This window comes from Cornus florida, unplaced genomic scaffold (assembly GCF_030987335.1).
Source record: "Cornus florida cultivar Cherokee Brave unplaced genomic scaffold, ASM3098733v1 CherokeeBrave_3.0.0_Hap2_Chr06, whole genome shotgun sequence".
NCBI classification, from domain to species: Eukaryota; Viridiplantae; Streptophyta; class Magnoliopsida; order Cornales; family Cornaceae; genus Cornus; species Cornus florida.
In genome coordinates, this window is record NW_026775576.1 from 14,063,656 (window position 1) to 14,088,162 (window position 24,507).

General features: G+C 37.6%; 1 long non-coding RNA gene across 1 annotated transcript; it reads left to right on the plus strand.

The window, feature by feature from the left end:
* Positions 1 to 443: 443 nt before the first annotated feature.
* On the plus strand, positions 444 to 5,540 carry LOC132311116 (uncharacterized). The gene is made up of 2 exons (XR_009482848.1): positions 444 to 1,525; positions 5,179 to 5,540. It is a non-coding gene; the product is annotated as an uncharacterized LOC132311116 (long non-coding RNA).
* Positions 5,541 to 24,507: the final 18,967 nt, after the last annotated feature.

The window sequence follows — 24,507 nt, forward strand, 5'->3', positions numbered from 1 at the left end:
GAAGCGTAGTGAATATGCCATACAATGCCAGCCACACACTTCAGAAATGAAAAGGAACTAACAAGTATATAAAGTAAATAAAGCAGACCCACAAAGTAAAAAATCTATAGAACAAAAAAAAAACCCGGCAACAAAAGTAATTGTGGGCTGCAAAAGCTCGCCCACCGAACCCCAAAAATTAACATGAAGAGGACTAAGATATGACAGTAACCATGACATCAGGTTAGCAGTACCCAGATAAAGCATACCCAACAAGATAATATACTACAAAGCCCAGGAAAATATCGCTACATACGTGATGATGCACTGCAGAATAGGGCCCACCGCAACCCAAAAATCAACAAAGATAATATCTAGAACAGTAACAGAGAGAAACGTACCCAACATAACAATTGGTGAAGACATCGTAGCGTATAAAAGCATGGGCACAGGTCCCACCACCATCCTTCTTAAAGCTGACACTATAAATATCCCTGAGCTCATCCATGACGTCAACACCAAGTGCACCGACCACACCAACACCGACCACAAAGACCGATAATCTATAGTTTCCTAATCATCACCAAATTGCCCCAATAAACCGGCAAGCCATATAACCGACTGGCGATCAAACCATTGGATTCACCAAAAACACCGACAAGACCACTATATCCAACATTGCCACCAAGACACATACCACAAAGAAAGAGGATGAGGAAGGAATAAACAAAATGAAAAGATCACCTGTTTCCTAGCATTACGCCGGCGAACTAGAAACAACATGAACATCAAAAGCACCACCATCTCCAAACTCCAAAACGGAGCCCTACCGCCAACATCCAGTAACCCTCTAGAGATGTAGATCAAAAAACGTAGGAGAACCGAGGAAGAAAGAATAAGCAGAGGGATGACACACCACCAAATTAAACAGATAAGAACCCCTTCAGCAAGAACAATCCGCGATCTAGAAAAACAACCTAGAGAAGACATGCGAAAGATCAAGGATTAAACACAAGAAATGGAGCAACACCTTTATACAAGATGCCAATCTACCCACTGACACCAAGAACGCCAAATCCCCCAAAGAAACCACCAGATCACCACCAAAATCAGTCAAATCAGACCCACACAACAACCCGGGACCACCACCAGAACCAAATCCACAAACTGATTCAGAAAGATCACAACCAACCTCAATGAATCGGCCAAACAAAAACAAGACGAGTAACGAGGAAAGAACAATACAAGAAAAACCAGAGCAACAAACAAAGAACACGGAGCAAAAGAACTCCAACCAAACACCTCCAACCAAAGGATAAACTCTTAGGACAAGAGAGCTCCTATGAAAGGAGAACTTAAAGCTCTAGGATTCAGTGCAAGCAAACACCCCACTCGGCACTCATGTCTCTCTCTCTCTCTCTCTCTACATTCACTTTATATTCCACAGTACGCCTTTCTTTCTCTCTACCATCACTCCTTCCTCATACTCCACAGGATACCTCCCTCTCTCCAATCACTCTTCCCCCAATCTTAACAGATTGTCCAGGTTTGTGTTCTTCTTCACTTAATTTTTATTTTTTTTCTTCACGCACTGTGCTTTTTTTGTCTTTTTTTTTATTTTTTAAAGCTCAATCATATCCATCAGATCTGTTCATCTGATTTGATCCGTTTGTTTTAGAATAAACTTTAGGAGATGAAGCTTGGGAGAAAATATAATTAAAGTTCTCTAAGTTTCTTTCATACAACCTACTAGTAGGTAATCAAAATTTTCTATTTTCCTAGGGTTCTTTTTTGCTTTACTATTAATTATTTTGTTTACTTTTAGTATCCCTATCATTATTATTATTCTTAGGGTTTTTGTTTTTTAATTTTATTTTAGGGTAAGCCGAATAAAAGAAAAACATTATCACACAGGTAACAACAAGTTTATTTTTGCTTTTATTTCTCGATTGATTAATTAATTAATTAATTAAATCACATACTTCATTCTAGAATGAATGTTATTAAAGGTTGGGAAGTTAATAGCTTCAGAATTTTTTCATCTAATTAATTTATTGTTATTTCCTCACATGTTTTAGTTGATTGTAAAAGGTGAATATATATAGTTTAAATGATTAATATATATTTTTTATTTTTAAAAGTTCAAAGAAGAAAATCAGAGGCATTTGCTACTGGTCACCTTTGAAAAATGAATTAAAAAAATCAGGGGTTAAAAAAAACAGGGCTAACAGAAATAAATCAATGTATTATGTAGCTTTTAGAAAATACTATTATGTCTCATTCTACTGATTTTCACTTGATAACTGAAAAGCAAGATGGTATAAAACAAAGCAGTTTTTAAACTAGTCAAGATATTATAATGGTACCCAAACCTTTTTATGCCCAAGGATCAGTGGGGAACCGAACAAGTCATTTTTTATTACATGAAAGGATGACCATATTGTAGTTGCTTCGTATAAGCAAATACAACTCTACCAGAGTTGTAACGGGGGGACTTCTAGTTTAAACAGATATAAATTTCAACCAAGAAAAGGGAAAAAAGAAAAAGTTAAAAAAAAAAGAGATGATAAAAATCCCCCAAACTTCAAGATAACCATCCATGAGATTTACACCTGCATGTAGGCGAATAGGTGTTTTTGTCTAGTTTATATTTTGTTTTAAATATAAAATTTATTCTATTTGATTTTTCTTTGTTTCTAGTACACCAACAATATGTTATATATTTCTCAAGACAAGTCTTTCATAACTAATAAACATATTCAAGCTTCAAGATGTGAAGGTCAAAATTCCTTGTTTTTATATCAAGGGTTGTTCTCTAGTTGGATAGGCCTATTTTTTTTTGTAACAGTGATTACATATCATATAATTAACAATAGCATGAAACTTACATATTTCTCTTTGAATTTTGTATTGTTAATGCAATTCTCTTATATTTCAGGTTGAATAATAGCATGAAACTTGCATAATCTCTTAGAATCCTGGGATGTTATCTATTGTTTGTAATTTGTTAAAGGAAATGGTTTATCTTTGTTTGTTTTTTTTATTTTTTTCTTTAATTTATTCCAATTTGGTTCATGGGTGCATGCATGATCTAGTTACCTTATTTATTTTGATGTGGGTTTCGTTTCTCTGTTTATTGTATCAAATGAGTTCACCCTAACAACTTGATTGGAGCCTTTAATATTATGAATTATCCATTTTGAATGGACTGATTGTAGTACGACACTATGTGTAATGGCCCGGTCATTTTCCTTCTTTTCTTTTTTTTTTTTTGGGTAATTTCTTCTTCTTTTTTTCATCTTTTCCCTATTTCGTCTTTTTTCCCATTTATCATTTTACCTTGCATAACCTCATTTTTCGTGCTCGGATTTGATTCCGGCTTTGCATGCATCCATGATATTTGATTTACATGATAATTGTATTTTTACTTTTGTAGAAAATACATTCTAGTTGCTTATCTTTTAGTAAAAAGGCATGGATGCATATTTTATTGTAATTATTCTTGATTTCAAGGTTTTAGTGTAATTATTTAAATAATTATTTTTTGTCTTGGGGACCATCTTGCAATTTTATTTGGAAGATATTTTGGAAAAGGACCCTTTAGAAATTTTTGGAAAGTGTGACAAGTGTCACACTCTCATGGAGCCACTTGTTGGCATTGAGGCGGAATGACTTGGAAGCATGATCTCTTCACATTTGAAGGGTGGAGATTCACCCACTTGTTGGCCTAGGATTGGTGCACTTGTTGGCTTAAATGGTTGACAAGTGTAAGCTTAGGATTAAGTTTTGGAATGAGCCATGAATTAGTGACAAGTGTAGGCACCAAATTAAGTCTTGCATTGTGTGTGTGTGTGAGAGGTAGTGTCAAAGCACATAGTGAGTGGAGGAATACTAGATCCTCCACTCACCACATTTCATATTATCTTCTTCACTCTCATTACTCTCAAGAACCCTAATATAGCCACCATTGGAGAAAAGCTTGGTTAATAGCTTATTTCTTCATTTTGGCTTCTTTCCACTCACCTTAGACAAAAAACCTTAGGACACAAAAGTTTCCTCTTGCTCTCCTCTTCATTAACCCTAAACTTTATATCCATTTTGTGCTTGGTTGCTTTGGATTACAGAGATCCAATTCTCTATTGAGGTAAAGGTGGTAGTATGTTTATATTTTAAGTGTTTTAAAATTCTCTGGGGTTTAATATATATTGTATACATACTTTTAATATGATAGTCTTGCATATTATAAGAAACCCTCACTTTTGACTTAGGGTTTATTGATTTAAGCATGCATGATATGTATACACCATGTGTAGAAAGATCATGTGATTTAGTAGTATGCTAAATTCTAGTAATTTCACATGTGGTAGTAATATAGAACTCTTATAGAACTATTAATGCTACAGACAATTTCTATTGACTTGAATTGTTATAATTATGGTGGTGATAATTCTATATTTTTGTTGATGATTAATTGTAATTATTTTAAAAGCTTAATACTATAATGTTGTAATCTAGTATATAAAGTTTATTGTTGAGGCATGATTTAAATTGATAAGTTGGTGATATTGTTTTGCAAATTATATCATGAAGAGTACTTGTCATTTATTATGCCATTCAAGACTTGGAAGCCCTAAGACATGGTTTGTTTGGTTTCAAAATACTTGTGCATGGAAGGTGGTGTTTATGCCTTAATAATTATGTATGAGTTTTGAACTTGCTATATTTTGGATTATCTTGGGGCATTGTTACAAGTGACATGGCTAAAATTTGGCTCTAGTGCTGGAGGTATGAGTTCTACCCATTTATAGTGCGCACTAGGGTGGTATTCCCAGCGGGTTAATGCCCGGAATAACCATTTAGGTCTTGGCTTTATCCGAGATTTGATGTCCAAGTATTCCACTAATTGATTTCGCATTAAATTCCAAGTTGGCAACCAAAGTTTAATTGTAACTTGTAATTTTTGCTATTTGCAAATTGATGTTATTAAGTACATCAATATTGATATTGTGTTACTAAGAAACATTTAAGTTAGCTTAAGATAATCCCTTAGAACACCTTGAACATAAACGTTAAGTGGAATGCTCCCTTGTATTAGTCTATATTAATCTTGCAATGATATTGAAACTTTAGGGTATACGCATATGCTTCTTTCTATGAGTAACTTGATTACTCATCCTAGTGGTTTGGGTTGTTTTATAGGTAAGGAGACAATGTTTTTGGATGCTCATCATCCTTAGAGGCTCATGAACCATTTGAAGCATTTTTGTATAAGGACATGCACTTGTTTAGCATGCTTTACTTTTGGATGATATATTTTGTATGCCATGGATGTATGGTATTTTAGAAGCTAAGATGACTTCCTTCTTGTACATTTTGAAGTACATTTTGAAGTGTTCATTTTGCATGTATGACATGAGGCCAAGGGCCATTAACTCGAAAGGTTGCAAGTATGCTTTCTTTAAAACTAAAGTATTGCTATTGTAGCTTATTTATGAGAATTTGAGGCTTAGTATACCAAAATTTGTAAATGTATTGTAATAAGGCCATAAGCCATTGTAGCACATCCATTTTATCATATTACATACACTTGCATGCTCACTTTGGTGAACAAATACCCTTCTTGATGAAACAAAAAACTTAAGATTGCATTTTTTGAGTTTTAACCCTATTCTGTTCCAGGGGCATTTCGGGTATTTCTAAATGTGTTTTTTTCGTTTTCGCCTGCGCTATTGAGTAGAAAAATTGATTTCAGGGGCAGGGGGGGAGGAAGGGGAGTTTCTTCGTTGTGTTTTTCTAGAAAATGTCATTTTGTCCCTCAAAAACCCATATTTTTCTGAAAAATCCTTGCTGCTAGGTTTTTGTTGATTTTTAATACAAGTGTACTTGGTACTATTCATCAACTTTTTTTTGAAAAGTGTGACGACCGATCCAAAACTTCCGGGGGGTCTTATGGGTGTATTTTAAGATTGCATTTTAAATTTAGGCAATTTAAAAACCTTCCGAAGCCCCATTTCCTTTCCTTGGGCAGTAGCTAGGAATGATTTTTACCCTCTTGACCTAATTTTCTTGGGGGCATTTTGGGCATTTTACAATGCGTTTTTTTTTTTTTTTAATTTCTGTCAATGCTACCGAGTAGAAAACTTAATTTTAGGAGGGGTTTCTTCTTTGAGTTTTTCCAAAAAAGTCCGTTTAGATGCCAGTTTTGACTCTCAGTTGCAGTAGTAGTGGGTCGGCAGCACTGTAGCTGTCATAACCCTTTTTGTTTTTGCCGTTTCTCCATCGTTTGAACTCCGAATCATGCAATTCTTAAGCCCATCTTGATTAATTTGTCGTTGTCTTCCCAGCGGTGTGCTCGGTGGCACCCGAGTTCATATTTTAAAAGATTACCATTTTGCCCTTGGAGGCTTATTTGTCATATTTCTGATCTTTTGCTTCCGCATCTGGATCCGTTATCAAGTCAATCTTCGGTTCATCATAGGATGCACTGGCGCTTGAAAATCTAGGGCCGTCACAGGTGGTATTAGAGCTCCTTGGTTTGAATACCTTAGGACGACGGGTTTTGGGTGCATATCATGCTTTCGTTGATTTACTTTGATATATTCACATGCTTTTGATGACATGTTTCGACATTAAAACCTATTTGTGTGTTTCTTAATAACACGTTTGGTAGTATGACATGTTTTGGCATTATAACCTGTTTATGTCTTTATGTTTATATGCCTATGTGGTTCAGAGCATTCTTGTTTGACATGTATGCTTATTTGTTTAAGTGTTTAACTATTTTAAATAGCTTTCTTTGATTATTTTAGCATGACCGTATGTTATATACCTTGTCTTGCTTCGTATTTCGTGCATTCATAGTGTGAGTTGCACTCGATCATAATAGATTGTGTTATTGTTGATTTCTTTCCTTACATATGTTTAGCATCATGGTTGTCACGCGTGAAGAGTCTTCACGTCAGGGCATTGAGGGGCAGGTGGATGACACCGAGTTTACGAGGGGTCCGGGGAGGCCCAGGATTCTAGTTCGTGGCGTGGATGCTAATCTGCCGTACGCACAGACTTATGAGGAGCGAGTGGCTCAGGGAATCAATCAGGGGATCGCTGAATCCCTACAGGAATTGATACGCATGCAGGTGGTAGGGATACAGATTCCAGCACTGGCACCGATAGTTAATGAGGCTATGGAGTACTTTATGTGACTACAGAGGGTTAAGATTGATCCATTTGCAAGGAGTTCAGATCCACTAGTCTTAGAAGCTTGGTTGGACCTTATGGTTCGTAAGTTGGATAGTATGGCAGTACCCATGGACAGGTTAAGGATTTCTTTGACTGCTTCGATGTTCATAGGAGATGCAGATATCTGGTGGAGGTCTATGAACAATGTTCACAATGTTGAGTTGATTACTTAGAATGAGTTCAGAGATTTGCTCTTCGAGTGCTTCTTTCCTAGGGCTATGAGGCGGGAGATGAGGATACAGTTCATGTAATGACCCGGTCTTTTTCCTCCTTTCTTTTTCTCAGATTTTCACTGATATTTTTTTTTTTTTTTTCCGTTGATCTTTTCTTTTCTGAGTTCAGTTCCTCATCGCTTAGTGTCGTCTCGAGTGCTCTGAAGTGATTTCCGAGACTCTTTTCTTTGGATTGACAACTTCCTTTGAGGACCTAGTCAATTCCACATTTTTCGTTTTTCGACACTATTCACTTTTCGTCATTTTCCCTATTTCGTCATTTTCCCTATTTTGTCTTTTCCCCGTTTGTCACTTTGTTGGCGTAACCTCACTTCTCATGCTTGAAGTTGGTTTTTGACTTCACGTACCTTTATCTTGAGTGGTTTCCACGAAAAACATATCTTTACTTTTGTAAGAAAGTACTCTAGTTACTCCTGGTGTCCATAGGGGTATGGATGCATAGTTTTTCAGAATCTTTTTCTTTTCTTAGGGTGTTTTTCGTAAATATCTTTTGAAGATATTTTATTTCAGGGGTTTTTAAGAAAATATTTTTCGAAGATATTTTCATTCTGGGCCATTAGTGCAGTTTTCACTTTTTGGAGGGGCCATTCCTCTCTTGGCCGGCAGCCATGGATGCCCATGGAGCTGCCACTTTCTCTCTCCTCCTTTGATCCACTTTTCCTAAGTGAAAAGTCTTCGGCGTTAACATTTGTTGTTTCCCTCGTCGTGCTTTATCTTTCACCTTTATTAGAGCCCATTTCTAACTTTTTTTCAAGTTTGGGTTTGAAGTCAAGTTGTGATTTTGATGAGGCTTCTTGGGGATTCTTATTCATCGTGTTGTCCCGACAAAACCCTTCGGTATCGTCAGATTCAGAGCACTTTTTTTCGGTGGGCTTTTGAGATTTTCATCTCAAATTGAGGTAGGTGATGTTTTAGGATTTTATATGTGTTGTATGGAGTGTTTTCTATGATTATACAACTTGTATGCATGTTTTTGTTTAAGTCCTAGAATTTAATTTAATTAATTTTAATGGTTAGGATTTAATTCTCATGATGATGTATAACTTAGAATTAAATTGTGGCATGCTAGAACGTTTGGATTTGATATGTTTGTTAACATATATTAAATTGAAATTATTTGAATAAGAATTGCACTTTTATTTAATATTTTTCTTTTGTGAAAGATTAATTTCCATGTTCGTACCTTGCATGAAATGGACTTGTAATGTGTTTTTAAATTAAGTCATGGCATGTTGTTTAACATATTTTAATTTTAGAGCATTTGGATAAGTATGAAAATTTAGAGATTTTAATTAAAATGATTAATTAAAATCTATTTAAAGGTTCCATTGGTTTAATTGAGTTTTTAACTTGATGTTTGCGATGACTAGGACTTGCACACTAGCATAAGTTAAATTAGGACCATTTTATCTTATTTTAGAATTTAGGGATTTGATTATCATGATTTAGTTAAATTCCATTTTTTTGTTCAAATGGCCTAATTAAGCTTATGAATTGATTATGCAATGACCATGCTATGTTGTCTAACATGTGTTGATTAGGGGTCATTTAATTGAGATTTGAAACCTAGAGAAATTAATTAGGCTATGTAATTAATTTCCGTTTCTATGGCATTACTGATTTAATCATGTGTTGACATTGATAGTATGTTTAAAAAATGATTTTTGACTTGTAATGGATATATGAGTTTATGTTTTCAATATTGAATTATATTGTAATAGCGCGTAACGAATCGCACTCTAAAGATTCGACATTGTTATCCTGTAGTAGTTGTGGATTTAGAGCATGTATTGTGTGGTTTCAACCTACTTGTGCATGGAATGTAGTTTCGTGCTGTATATACATATTTCGTATATAAGTTGTTAACTTATTTATTTTGGAGTCACTTGGGACATGGTTGCTATAACATAGCTAGAGTTTAGCTCTAGTGCGGGAGGTATGAGTTCTCCCTGTCGAGATAGTGCGCACTAGGGGTGGTATTACCAGCGGGTTAGTGCCCGTAATAGCCGTTGAGGTCTCGGCAGAATTCCGAGCTTAGATGTCCAAGTGTTCCACTAATTGATTTCGCACTTTTAGATTTCTAGTTGATAACATAGAGAATCTATGTCTTGATGTGTGGTATTAGAAATTCTAATTATACTAAATTATTATATTTAGTTGATTTCATATTTTAGATTTCAAGTTGATAACTTTGAGAATCTATATCTAGTTGATTTGTATAGCATGCATCTATGTTGGTTAAATTGCATAGATATTGTGATTTGCGTCTTGTTGTTGAAATATAGCTTAGGAATGATCTTATGATTCAACTGGAACATGGAAGTTAGGTGGCATGACCCACTTTTGTCATTTTTGTATATTAGATTTCAAGTTGATGACTTTAAGAATCTATATCTTGTTACTTTGGATAGCATGCTCCTATGTTGTTTAAACTGCATGAATGATGTGTTTTATGCTAGAAATGATCTTAGGCAGCTTAAGATGCTCCCTGAGTCTCACCTTTGATATAGACACTAGGTGGAATTAACCATGATGTTTAAATCATGCAAACATGTAAAACGTTAGGTCGATGTATGCTCATTTCGTACGAGTAGCTTTATGTTGCTCACCCCAAAGTTACTGGGGCATATTTCAGGTACAGGATACAAGATTGGAGATTTGCACTTGCTTTGGGTGATTTGCAGAATTGAAGTTTCTTTAGAAGCATTCTTGTTCACATGCAAGTGTTAGCATGTTTAAGTTTTGCCTATGAAATGTAATTTTTCTAACTTGGAGGTTTGACATGTCAAATATTGTAAATGAATTGTAATAAGGCCATGGGCCATTGTCGCATGCTTAGAATACCATATTACACTTGCGTGTATGTTCACATCATCACACAATAGCATATAATGTAAATTGATCATGCCATGGGGGATTCAAATAAGACTTAGGGTCTTTTCTTCACATTTTGGTGCATAGCAAGTTCATTTTCACGTTTTTAACTAGTTTCGGTCGACCGAACCCCATTTTGATTTCATTGTTCAACAAAAACTCCAATTCTAGTAGCTATTTTCACTATTGAGGCTTATTTCGGTCGACCGGTTCTCTACATCGGTCGACCAAAACTCATTTTTTCATCTCGAGCCTTAAACCGGTCGATCAGTTTGTCACTTTGGTCGACCGAACTGAGAGTTCTTTTCTCTTCTTCTTCTAAGCTTATTTCGGCAAACCGATGCTCCATTTCAGTCGACCAAAATGGAGCTGCCTTGTGAGTTTTGCTTGGTTTGTGGCCTTGACGGTTTAACCTTGTTCCACTTGTTTCTATTTGACCTTGTTGGTCTTGTTCAAGCCATTTAATGGTGTAAGTAGTCTAGTTTGAACTAGGTTTTGTTTCCCTTGGTTGTCATTGGTGCCATGGGGTACCAATTGACCTTTTTTACTCTAGTTTCCACTTCCGGTTATTTCTTTAAGTTTCATGACTTCATGGAAAGTCATTTGGGTGTCTTAGGGATAATTGATGTCCTTATTGATCTTGTTTTTGGTTTCACTTCCCCATTTCAGATCCTTTATCGGGTCATCTTTTGGTTCATCATTGACGCACCGAGTTGAAAAACTTGGGCCGTCACAGTTCACAGGTCTTTATCAGGGCACTTTGAGTGTCGTTGAGTATAAGACACGATTTACTTATCTCTCTTGTTATGCCGAGGATATGGTAGCGACAGATGAGGCTAGGGCAATGAAGTTTCAAGATGGGCTGCATCTTGACATCTGGCCACGGGTCTCAATTCTTGATTTGAGGACTTATAGAGAGGTAGTCCAGAGGGCTATGCTAGCTGAGGCAGAGGAACGAGATCAGTTACGGATCAGAGGTTCACATAAGTAGCCTCGCGGAGACACTTCATCATCTTCCAGGAGTCAGTGGAAGAAGGCTAAGGCAGGGAACAGTACACACTCACAGGGGGCACCGCAGCAGATTCGTCCTACACCCATAGTTCATGTATCTTCAGGATCAGCCGGGGGTGTGATTTGTCACCATTGTCAGCAGCCAGGGCACATCAAGCCTCGCTGCCCACAGCTTCGACCACAGGCCAGTTAGGCATCAATTTTCTATGAGAGTAGGGCAGAGAGCTTGCTTCTATTGCAAGCAACCAGGTCATCTCAAGAAGGATTGTCCAAAGTTGTTGAATAAGTCACGTAGTAGGATGGATTCACAGATAGTACCGGTACAGTCTGCGGTGGTTCAGTCTGGTTTCAGAATTCCTTAGGCACCACAGCCAGTGTAGCCAGTTGGCACTTATCCAGCCAGGAGCTCTACACCTACTGCTTGTACACATCAGTCAGGCTATCATGGCAGTTCACAGTAGGACTTAAGGGCTCAGGGACGAGCCTATGCTCTTCTACAGGCAGATGCTTCAATAGGGACCTCTTCTATTCAATGTATCTTTTCAGTTTTCAGTTCTTGGGCTCGGGTTCTTTTTGACACGGGTGCATCACATTCTTTCATTTCTGCATCATTTGCACATTCATTGGGTCTGGAGGTCACACTTCGGGATAGTCTTCTCTGTGTCGACGCACCAGTTGGGGGTCCAGTGTCTTTGGATCGTGTTTGTCGGGGTTGTGCTATTGAGATAGCTGGGTGGACCTTAGAGTTCGATTTTGTTATTCTCAACATGACGGGCTTTGATGTCATTCTTGGGATGGATTGGTTGTCATTCTTTCGGGCTACGATTGATTGCTTCCGTAGGAGGGTGTCCATTTACACTCCCAAGGGAGATTGTTTCCATTTTATTGGAGATCAGAGCGATTCCCACCCGGCGATGGTATTCAGCATTGGTGACTGGAGTTGCCACATATCCTACTTGGCTAGTTTGCTAGTTGACGAGGATAGCAGTTTGGGCCATGTCCTTCCGGCAGTTGTTGAGGATTTTGTTGATGTTTTTCCAAAGGAACTGATAGAGTTACCTCCTTTAAGGGAAGTTATTTTTGCCATTGATGTCATTCCCGGTATAGCACCCATCTCTATGGCACCGTACCGTATGGCACTAGTAGAGCTTGATGAGTTGAAGGGTCAGTTAGATAATTTGAAAGCTAAGGGCTTTATTCATCCTAGTGCTTCACCATAGGGAGCATCGGTTCTTTTTACGAAGAAGAAGGATGGGTCTTTGAGACTTTGCATCGATTATCGTAAGTTGAATCATGCTACGATCAAGAACATGTATCCTTTGCCTAGGATTGATGACTTGTTTGATCAATTGAAAGGAGCGACATGCTTTTCAAAGATTGATTTAAGATCAGGTTACTATCAGTTGAGGGTCAAGGATGAGGATATATCTTAGATAGTTTTCCATACACGGTATAGCTATTATGAGTTTTTGGTGATGCCATCTGGTTTGACCAATGCTCCAGCAGCTTTCATGGATTTGATGAACCGTGTATTTAGTGACTATCTTGACAGATTTGTAGTGGCGCTCGTTGATGACATTCTCGTATACTCAGTTTCAGTAGAGGAGCATGAGTATCATTTGAGGACAGTGTTGTAAATCCTTAGGGATAATCAGTTGTATGCCAAGTTCGAGAAATACGAATTTTGGCTACCGGAGGTGAAGTTCCTTGGACATGTTGTGTCAAGGGGCGATGTTGCAGTGGATCCGTCAAAGATTGAGTCTGTGATGGATTGGGAGCGTCCGAAGATAGTGTTTGAGGTTCGGAGCTTTCTTGGCTTAGCCGGCTATTACAAGAGATTTGTTTGAGATTTCTCTCGTTTAGCGGCACCTATGACTCGACTTACTCGCAAGGGGGTTAAGTTCATATGGAATGAGGCTTATGATTCTGCTTTTCAAGAGTTGAAGGTTAGGTTGACATCAGCTCCAGTTTTGATCATACCTGAACGTGGTTTGGGTTACGTGGTCTATTGTGATGCTTCGCGAGAAGGTTTAGGGTGTGTTCTGATATAAACTGAACGGGTGGTAGCTTATGGGTCTAGACAGTTGAAGACTCACGAGTTGAACTATCCGACACATGATTTGGAGTTAGAAGTAGTTATCTTTGCCCTGAAAGGGTGGAGACATTATTTGTATAGGAAGAAGTTCGAGGTTTTCTCTCATCACAAGAGTCTCAAATATCTCTTCTCTCAGAAGGATTTAAATTTGAGACAGCGCAGATGGGTCAAGTTCATGGAGGACTATGACTTTGAGTTACAGTATCATCCGGGAAAGGCCAATGTGGTAGCCGATGCATTGAGTAGGAAGTCATGGGGTACTCTTGCTAGTATTTCCGTTTACAGATGGAAGATGCTAGAAAAGCTTACAGATCTTGGTTTGTAGTCTTATGAGGATGTTTCACAAGCTATTTTGTTTAGCTTGTGGCACAACTAGCTCTTATTAGCAGAGTTATTAAGGAACAGTAGGAGGTTGGGGAGATGAAGTCCATCCATGATCGGATTTCAGGTGGCGAGAATATAGAGGGTTGGACCTTGCATTCAGACAGTGGTCTTAGGTACAGAGGGAAAATGTTTGTTCCTTTGTCTTGTCATGATGTTGTTCTTCAGGATTTTCACCATTCTCGACTCGCAGTTCACCCTGGTGGTACGAAGATGTATCACAATTTACAGAGACAGTTTTGGTGGAAAGGCATGAAACGGGATGTTTCTCAGTTTGTGGCCAAATGCCTTACTTGTTATCAAGTGAAGACAGAGCATCAGAGACTGGTAGGGTTGTTGCAACCACTACCAGTGGCAGAGTGGAAGTGGGAGCACATCACTATGGATTTTGTGACGGGACTTTCGAGATCCAAGGTAGGGAATGATGCTGTTTGGGTCATTGTGGATAGATTGACTAAGACGACTCACTTTTTGCCTATGGCAGTGACAGATGACGCAAAGAGACTTAGTGGATTGTATGTGAGGCAGATTGTCAGCCTTCACAGGGTTCCGGTATCCATTGTTTCAAATAGGGATCCCAGATTCACGTCTCACTTTTGGCAGAGATTTTAGGCGGCTCTTGACACGGGGCTTCATTTTAGCACAGCATTCCATCCTCAGACTGATGGTTAGTCGGAGCGTACCATTCAGATATTAGAGGATATGCTACGGGCTTGCATTTTGGATTTTAGGGGTAGTTGGGAAGACTACTTACCCTTGGTTGAGTTTGCCTACAACAACAATTGCTAGACCAGTATTGGCATGGCACCTTTCGAGGCGTTGTATGGTAGACCTTACAGATCCCCAGTTTGTTGGACCGAGGTAGGTGATGTAGTCGACTTGGGTTCCGATATTGTCTTTGAGACTACAGAAAAGATTAAGTTATTTCGGCAGCGGTTGGCTACAGCTCAGAGTAGACAGAAGAGTTATTCTGACAAGAGGAGGAGATCCTTGTCTTTTGAGGTAGGGGACCACGTCTTTCTCAAGATTTCTCCACGGAAGGGACTTCTGAGAAATCCCTAGGTTATCTCCTAGGTTTATTAGACCATTTTAGATTTTGGAGCCCATCAGTGAAGTTGCTTATCGTTTGGCATTGTCGCTAGACTTGGATAGGGTTCACGACATCTTTCATATCTCTACATTGAGAAAGTATGAGCCGGATCCATCGCATGTTTTACGGTGGACAGATGTTGTTGTTAATGAGGATGTGACCTATGAAGAGGGTCCAGTCCAGATTCTTAGTTCACGGGAATAGGTCTTACGGACCAAGACCATTCCATTAGTTAAGGTCTTGTGGAGACATTACTGCATTGAAGAGGCTACCTGGGAGCTCGAATAGGAGGTTTTCTCTCGGTATCCCAATTTGTTCTCTCTTTTAGGTACGACTCAATTTCGGGGACGAAATCCTTTTAAGGAGGGTAGGTTGTAATGACCCGGTCATTTTCCTTCCTTCCTGTCATTTTCTTTCTTTTTTTTTTTTTTTTTTGTTGGTAATTTCCTTTTTTTTTGGTCTTTTCCCTATTTTGTCTTTTTCCCGTTTATCATTTTTCCTTGCATAACCTCATTTTTCGTGCTCGGATTTGATTCTAGCTTTGCATGCATTCATGATATTTGATTTATATGATAATTGTATTTCTACTTTTGTAGAAAATACATTCTTATTGCTTACCTTTTCGTAAAAGGGCATGGATGTATACTTTATTGTAATTATTCTTGATTTTGGGGTTTTAGTGTAATTATGTAAAAAAATTATTTTTCATCTTGGGGACCATCTTGCAATTTTATTTGGAAGATATTTTGGAAAAGGACCATTTTGCAATTTTTGGAAAGTGTGACAAGTGTCACACTCTCATGGAGCCACTTGTTGGCATTGGGGTGGAGTGACTTGGAAGCATGATCTCTTAACATTTGGAGGGTGCAAATTCACCCACTTGTTGGCCTAGGATTGGTGCACTTGTTGGCTTAGATGGTTGACAAGTGTAGGCTCAGGATTAAGTCTTGGAAGGAGCCATGGATTAGTGACAAGTGTAGGCACCAAATTAAGTCTTGCATTGTGTGTGTGTGAGAGGTAGTGTAAGAGCACATAGTGAGTGGAGGAATACTAGATCCTCCACTCACCATATTTCATATTATCTTCTTCACTCTCATTACTCTCAAGAATCCTAACATAGCCACCATTGGAGAAAAACTTGGTTAATAGCTTATTTCTTCATTTTGGCTTCCTTCCACTCACCTTAGACAAAAACCTTAGGAGACAAAAGTTTCCTCTTGCTCTCCTCTTCATTAACCCTAAACTTTTTATCCATTTTGTGCTTGGTTGCTTTGGATTATAGAGATCCAATTCTCTATTGAGGTAGGGGTTGTAGTATGCTTATATTTTAAGTGTTTTAAAATCTTTTGGGGTTTAATATATATTGTGTACATGTTTTTAATATGATAGTCTTGCATATTATAGGAAATCTTCACTTTTGACTTAGGGTTTATTGATTTAAGTATGTATGATACGTATATACCATGTGTAGAAAGATCATGTGATTTAGTAGCATGCTAAATTCTAGTAATTTCACACGTGGTAGTAATATAGAACTCTTGTAGAACTATTAATGCTATAGACAATTTCTATTGACTTGAATTGCTATAATTATGGTGGTGATAATTTTATATTCTTATTGATGATTAATTGTAATTATTTTAGAAGCTTAATACTATAATGTTGTAATCTAGTATATAAAGCTTATTGTTGAGGCATGGTTTAAATTGATAAGTTGGTGATATTGTTTTGCACATTATATCATGATGAGTACTTATCATTTATTATGCCATTCTAGATTTGGAAGCCCTAAGACATGGTTTGTGTGGTTTCAAAATACTTGTGCATAGAAGGTGGTGTATATGCCTTAATAATTATGTATGAGTTTTGAACTTGCTATATTTTGGATTATCTTGGGACATTGTTACAAGTAACATAGCTAGAGTTTGGCTCTAGTGCGGGAGGTATGAGTTCTTCCCATTTATAGTGTGTACTATGGTGGTATTCCCAGTGGGTTAATGCCCGGAATAACCGTTTAGGTCTTGGCTTTATCCGAGATTTGATGTCCAAGTATTCCACGAATTGATTTCGCATTAAATTCCAAGTTAGCAACCAATGTTTAATTGTAACTTGTAATTTTTGCTATTTGTGAATTGATGTTGTTTTGTACATCCATATTGATATTGTGTTGCTAAGAAACATTTAAGTTAGCTGAAGATGATCCCTTAGAACACCTTGAACATAGACGTTAAGTGGAATGCTCCCTTGTATTCCTCTATATTGATCTTACAATGATATTGAAATTTTAGAGTATACGCATATGCTTCTTCCTACGAGTAACTTGATTACTCACCCTAGTGGTTTGGGTTGTTTTACTGGTAAGGAGAGAATGTTTTTGGATGCTCATCATCCTTAGAAGCTCATGAGCAATTTGAAGCATTTTTGTATAAGGACATGCACTTGTTTAGCATGCTTTACTTTTGGATGATATATTTTGTATGCCATGGATGTATGGTATTTTAGAAGCTAAGATGGCTTCCTTCTTGTAATGTGTATCTAAGTATATTTGGAAGTGTTCATTTTGCCTGTATGATATGAGGCCAAGGGCCATTAACTTGAAAGGTTACAAGTATATTTTCTTTAAAACTAAAGTATTGCCATTGTAGCTTATTTATGAGACTTTGAGGCTTAGTATGCCAAAACTTGTAAATGTATTGTAATAAGGCCATAGGCCATTGTGGCACATCCATTTTATCATATTACATACACTTGCATGCTCACTTTGGCGAATAATACCCTTCTTGATAAAATGAAAAACTTAAGGTTGCATTTTTTTGAGTTTTAACCCTATTCTGTTCCAGGGGCATTTTGGGTATTTCAAAATGTGTTTTTTTCATTTTCGCCCGCGCTGCTGAGTAGAAAACTCGATTTTGGGGGAAGGGGGGGAGGGGGGGTTTCTTCTTTGTGTTTTTCCAAAAAAACGTCATCTTGGCCTCAAAAACCCATATTTTTTCAAAAAATCCTTGCTACCAGGTTTTTGTTCATTTTTAATACAAGTGTACTTGGTACTATTCATCGACTTTTTTTTGAAAAGTGTGACGACCGATCCAAAACTTCCGGAGGTCTTGTGGGTCTATTTTAAGATTGCATTTTCAATTTAGGCAATTTGAAAACCTCCCGAAGCCCCATTTCCTTTCCTTGGGCAGTAGCCAGGAATGATTTTTACCCTCTTGACCTGATTTTCTTAGGGGCATTCTGGGCATTTTACAATGTATTTTTATTATTATTTATATCAGCATTGCCGGTTAGAAAACTTGATTTTAGGAAGGTTTTCTTCTTTGAGTTTTTCCAAAAAAGTCTGTTTAGATGCCCGTTTTGACTCTCAGTTGCAGCAGTAGTGGGTCGGCAGCACTGTTGCTATCATGACCCTCTTTTGTTTTTGCCGTTTCGTCTTCATCCGAACTCTGAATCATGAGATTCTTGAGTCCATCTTGATTAATTTTTCGTTGTATTCCCAGCAGTGTGCCCAGTGGCACCCGAGTTCATATTTTTTAAAAATTACCATTTTGCCCCTAGGGGCTTATTTATCATATTTTTGATCTTTTGCTTCTGCATCTGAATCCGTTATTGGGTCAATCTTTTGTTCATTATAGGACGCACTGGCTTGAAAATCTAGGGCCGTCACACTATGCAGGATATAAATGGATATTATTACATTACCCATATTATGTTGGAAATTTATCAAATGTATAAATCATGTATTTCAATGCAGAATTAGTGTATTCATGCTCTATGCTATGATATTAATCCTTCTAACAACTTAGAACTGTTTTAATATTGTATTTAATCTAACTATACTATGCATTTTGAAATTCTTTTGCAATGATGAAGCTTCTGTTTTGTTCCATATTGGTGCTGGTATAGTGATGTGTGGATGATTATGCTATGGTGTGTGCAGGTTCTATTTTGTTGCTTCTTTGGTGCTGCTGCAGTGACATGTGCTATTTGGTATCTTCCCTAGTTTTGTGGGATGTAACTACAATGCTCTATGTTTCTGGTTTGTCAGTAGGAGATTGCTATGATATTGCAGATTTATTTTGGTTTGTACTCTAGGTGTAGGCATTTTGTTTTTTTTAGCTTTTATGGTTAATTTTTGGTTAGCCTTGGGCCTTGGCTGTTGCTTTCACAAGGGTATGCCCTTGTTTTTCTATTGTGGATCTATAAATTTTTAAGGAAAATGTGAGTTTAACATTTTATTGTTATTAATGGTGTATGTAATTATATGGTTTTAATTTGCTATTTTTGTTATATATCTATATATGAGTTAATTACTTTTAATTTTGATATAAACACTTTTTTTTTTTTTTTTTAATATTGTTGTGGGACTCGATGTAAATTAACAGATCAATCAGGGCTACAAAATCAATATATATATATATATACATATATTTAGCTATTAAATTAAATTTTATTTTATTAATAATAGAATAGCCACGGATAAACTCGATCCGTGGCCTATTTTGGATAGTTGTCACGACATATTCGTGGACAATCAAAATTATAGCCATGAATAAACTCTGTGGCCTATTTTGGGTATTTGCCACAACATATATTCGTGGGCAATTAAATTTATAGTTACGAATAAATTTCGTGGGAAAAGATCTATTCTACCACAATAAATATTTTTGTTGCAAAAGGATTGAATTAGCCATGATTAATTCCTATATCGGGATTGATACTTGCCATGAAAGTATTGTTATTTAGCAACGAAATAGCTTGTGGCAATAGAAAGTATTTTACCACGAGTTCAAATTTGTGCCAAAAGGTCCACATTTTGCCATGGAAATTTTTAGTCGTGGTTATTGACATTCTGTAACGACCCGAACCCGTAGGTCCGAACCGTTAACCAGGTCTTTGCCTGAACCCGAGGACACACTAGGGGTAAAATGGTTATTTTATAAAATGTAAGGACAATCTATGATTAAACTAGTCAAATAAAGCTTAAAACAATCATTTTAGTCATTCCATGACATTCGAAGAGGTTCTACGGTCATTAATTATAATTTCCCAAAAGTGCCCCTACTCCGTTCAAGGGAAATTCTGACACTGTCTCACTGAAATAGCCATATCTCCTAGCACAAATGGAATTTGAAGATGAGGTTGGTATCATTGAAAAGCTAACTCAAAATTCTTGAAAATGGACTAAAAAATGACCCTATTTGGGTTCGGAACAAAAAAGTAATGACCATACGAAATTCGACGGTCAAAACTGATACACATTTAAGGCAAAAATATACACCGGAGGGCTAGAACCGGTTCCAGAATCCTTAAACCAGTTACAGAAGGGTAGAATGTGACAATGCAAACCAAAAATACCCTTGAACCGGTTCCAAGAAAGTTGGACTGGTTCTAGAAGCCCAGAACCCTGAAAAAAGGTTAGAAAAGCCTAAAACATAAGTACTTGTGCACATGGGCACCCCTTTGGTCCCTTGGTGACATTATTTAAAGTCAAAAACCTGTCATGAATCATACATTTGATAGAGAAAATAAAACAACTAGGTACCATTACGTTCAAATGAAACCGTACATGAGTCTGTCACATCATCCAAAGTTGAACAAGTTCGTAATACATCAAAATATGGCCTTAAGGCCTTACATGGATATCAAAATTATAATAAGACCACAATATACAAAAGGATGGTCTCAAGACCATTTCTAACCATGAACGAGATACAAAATGTCACTAAATTTGATTTACAACAAAAGGAGTAATAAACACATCAATAGCAAGAGGAATCCGAGTCCGTCAACTCGACTAAACTTGTGGTGGATTGTCGTCCGTCACTTCTTTTTTATGTCCTAAAAAATGTTAAAGACAAGGGGTGAGCACAATGGCTCAGTAGGAGGTGCCTAAAATACACCTATTGAGACTCCGTGAATCTACATAACGAATAGAAATTAAAAAAACGGGATCATGCTATGTCGGGGTAAACGTAGCAACCAAATCAACAGTCCAAGTCATATATGAATTATGTCATGCAATGGGATGCAATGTCATTTAATGTCCCTCCCCATTTTTAAAGACCTTGTTCCATCATCATTTCCAAACTATTAGTGTAACCGTCCTATGGCAACTCCATGACGGCACGAGAAGAAGATTGGCTAACTGTCCCTAACCCATGGCAATTCCATGGCATCATTTGGGGCTCAGGTAACTCAACCACGCTAGGACGATCTCCCCAATCCCATCTGGGCCATACTAACGCCACGGTCCCTAGGAAACTCCTAGGCGGCTGGGTTTTTCCGTAAAATCTCTTTCCAAAACTTTTCCCAAAAACCATTTTCCTTTTCTTTTCAAAAATCAATTTCCCTTTTTCCTTCCTAATGCCACGCATGAATGACTCATCGTGTCCAATACTATGAAAATCCATACATTGTAACTCAATTTTATTGCATGCTTTGAATAGTAATCAACATGATAACCTTTCAAGTGTTCAACACATCATTCATGGTATTCAAACAAATAAAGTATGAAACAACATCGTAGAAGCAAATATCATCAGGAATTAACATAATAGAAGCAAAATATCATCATATCACAAGTAGCACATAGCTTTGCACATTTTCATACAAGCATAAAAATTATATCTCAAGAAATTTTCACAACTAAGCATGCCATACACCAAATATTTAGATGTAATTCACAAAAGAATCAAAGAGATTGGGTCTTAGAAACCCCTACCTTAAAGTGATTAGCTAAATAAGGCCTAAGGCTTAGCCAAATTTTGAACTCTCCCAAACCCTAGCAATATAGGTGACAAATGGAAGCTCTCCTCAAGCTCATCAACTTCCTCTCTATGGCATCACCAAAAACACCTTCTAATCTCCCAAAATCCAAGGTTGAAATATATGTGACATATATGTGATGTAGATATGGAATATAGAGAGAGGAAAATGAAAGAGAAAGAGGAGAAAGAGGTTATCTTGCACTTGGTCAAGTGGTCCTAACGATGCCACTTGTCAAGCAAAGAATGGTTTCTACTTTTGGTGAAGTTTCAATCTTGCCCTTGCTTATTCAATGTAATGCCTCCTCTATCCTCCAGAATATTTTCCCAACTATGTAGATATATGAATATGAATATATAAGTGAAATGTTAATAATGCTCCTCACTTAAAATGAGAAAACCAGGAGAAGTTCCTGAACCCGAAAATCGTCTCGACCTCAAAATTTTTTTGAATGACACCACTACCTCTAAATGACTTAAAATGATTAAAAATACATCCATAGAACCCTCAGCTCAAGAAATTGACTAAAACGCCTTTCGGCACAGGTGTGACATGCAAAACGAGGTATAAAAAATTAAATAAATTCAGAAAATTCGAAAAACACACGAAAATGGAAAAATGGAAAAATGATAAAGTTTATAATCTCCCCAACTTAAAAGGATTTCATTCCAGAAATCAAGCCATATCTGGGAGAGAAAACAACATTGGATACTTGGAGCGAACCTCCTGGTCGAGTTTCCAAGTAGCTTCCTCAACTCCGTGATGCCTCCAAAAAAAACTTTAACTAATGGTATCGTCTTATCCCTTAACACCTTCTACCGTGTGTCAAGGATTTAGATTGGTCCCTCTTCGTTGGAAACATCCTTATCAAGTTCCACATCAACCCAACTCAAAATGTGAGACAGATCTGGCTCATACTTCCGTAGCATCGACACATGAAAAACATTATGAACTCTGTCCATATGTGGTGGCAGTGCAAGTCGGTAGGCAACCTCTCCTACCTTATCTAAGATCTCAAAAGGTCTAATGAATCGTGACGATAACTTACCACTCTTCCCAAACCTCATCAACCCCTTTCGTGGAGAAACTTGAAGAAAACTGTGGTCTCCCACCTCAAAGGATAGCGGTCGTCTTTGTATATCTGCATAGCTTTTCTGACGGCTCGAGCCGTAAGCAACCTTTATCTTATTAGTTTAATCTTTTCAGTCATCTCAAGTACAATGTTGGGTCCTAAGGTGGCTGTTTCCCTGACCTCAGTAAATAGGAGATCTACAAGGTCTACCATACAACACCTCAAATGGAGCCATCTTAATACTCGCCTGATAACTATTGTTGTAGGCAAACTTAATAAGTGGAAGGTGGTCCTCCCAACTACCTCCCAAGTCAAGTACACAAGCCTAAAGCATATCTTCCAAGATCTGGGTGGTACGCTCCAACTGGTTGTCCGTCTGTGGATGGAATGGCTTACTAAGGTGCAACGATGAACCAAACACTGATTGAAGTCCTTTTCAAAACCTCGAAGTGAACTTCGCATTCCTATCTGAAATAATAGCCATTGGAACTCCATGCAACCTCACAATCCCTTTCACATACAGCACACCAAGTGCCTCTACATCATCTGTTGCCTTAATAGGCAAAAAGTGAGCCGTTTTGGTCAATCTATCAATAATGACCCATACGGCTTAGTTGCCCCTTTGTAACCTTGGAAGACCTGTTACAAAATCCATAGTAATTTGTTTCTACTTTCACTGCGCTACAGGTAATGGTTGTAACAAACCAACTGGTCTCTGATGCTCAGTCATCGCATACTGATAGGTAAGGCACTTAGCCATAAACTGTGCAACATCCTTCTTTATTCCATTCCACTAATACTGATATCTCAAATTGTGATACATTTTGGTACCACCTAGATGAACTGTAGAGCGGGAAGTGTAAAATTCTCGTAAGATGTCCTCACGACAAACTATAGTAACAACTAATAGGCCCTTGAACCGTAGACCTCCATCTGCATCTAAGGTCCAATCCTTCACTGTCTCTCCACTGGAGATCAAAGTGTGAATGGTATCCAAATCTGGATCCTATCTCTATGACTCAATCACTAGTCCGATAAGAGTGGGCTAAGCCACAAGACTGAACAAGAAAGCTGACTCACTACAAACATCATCGTCAAAATAATACAATCCCATCTCTGTCAGATCCTTAAGCATCTTCCATTTCCGAATGGCTAAACTAGCTAAAGTCTCACAAGATTTTCGGCTTAAGGCATCAGCTACAACATTTGCCTTGCCCGGATGATACTGCAAGGTAAATTTATAATCCTCCAAGAACTCAACCCATCATCTCTGTCTATTGTTCAAGTCCTTTTAGGGGAACAGGTACTTGAGGCTCTTGTGATCCAAAAATAATTCGAATCTTTCACCATACAAGTAGTGTCTCCAACATTTCAAAGCAAATACAACTGCCGCTAACTTCAGATCATGAGTAGGGTAGTTATACTCATGAGTTTTCAACTGTCGAGACCCATAAGCCACTACTCTACCATCTTACATCAACACACATCCCAAACCATCATATGAAGCGTCACAATAGATCACATAACCCAAGCCACGCTCGGGTATCACCAACACTGGAGCTGTAGTCAACCTTGTCTTTAACTTTTGAAAAGAAGACTCACAAGCTTCATTCCATGTAAACTCGATCCCCTTCTGGGTCAAGCGAGTCATAGGCGTTGCCAAATGGGAAAAATCCTTCAGAAATCTACGGTTGTGGAGGGAAAAAAAACCCCACCAATCACAACACACCACGTGGTAGCAAAAGATCAACCCGCAAGTTAGAAGCCC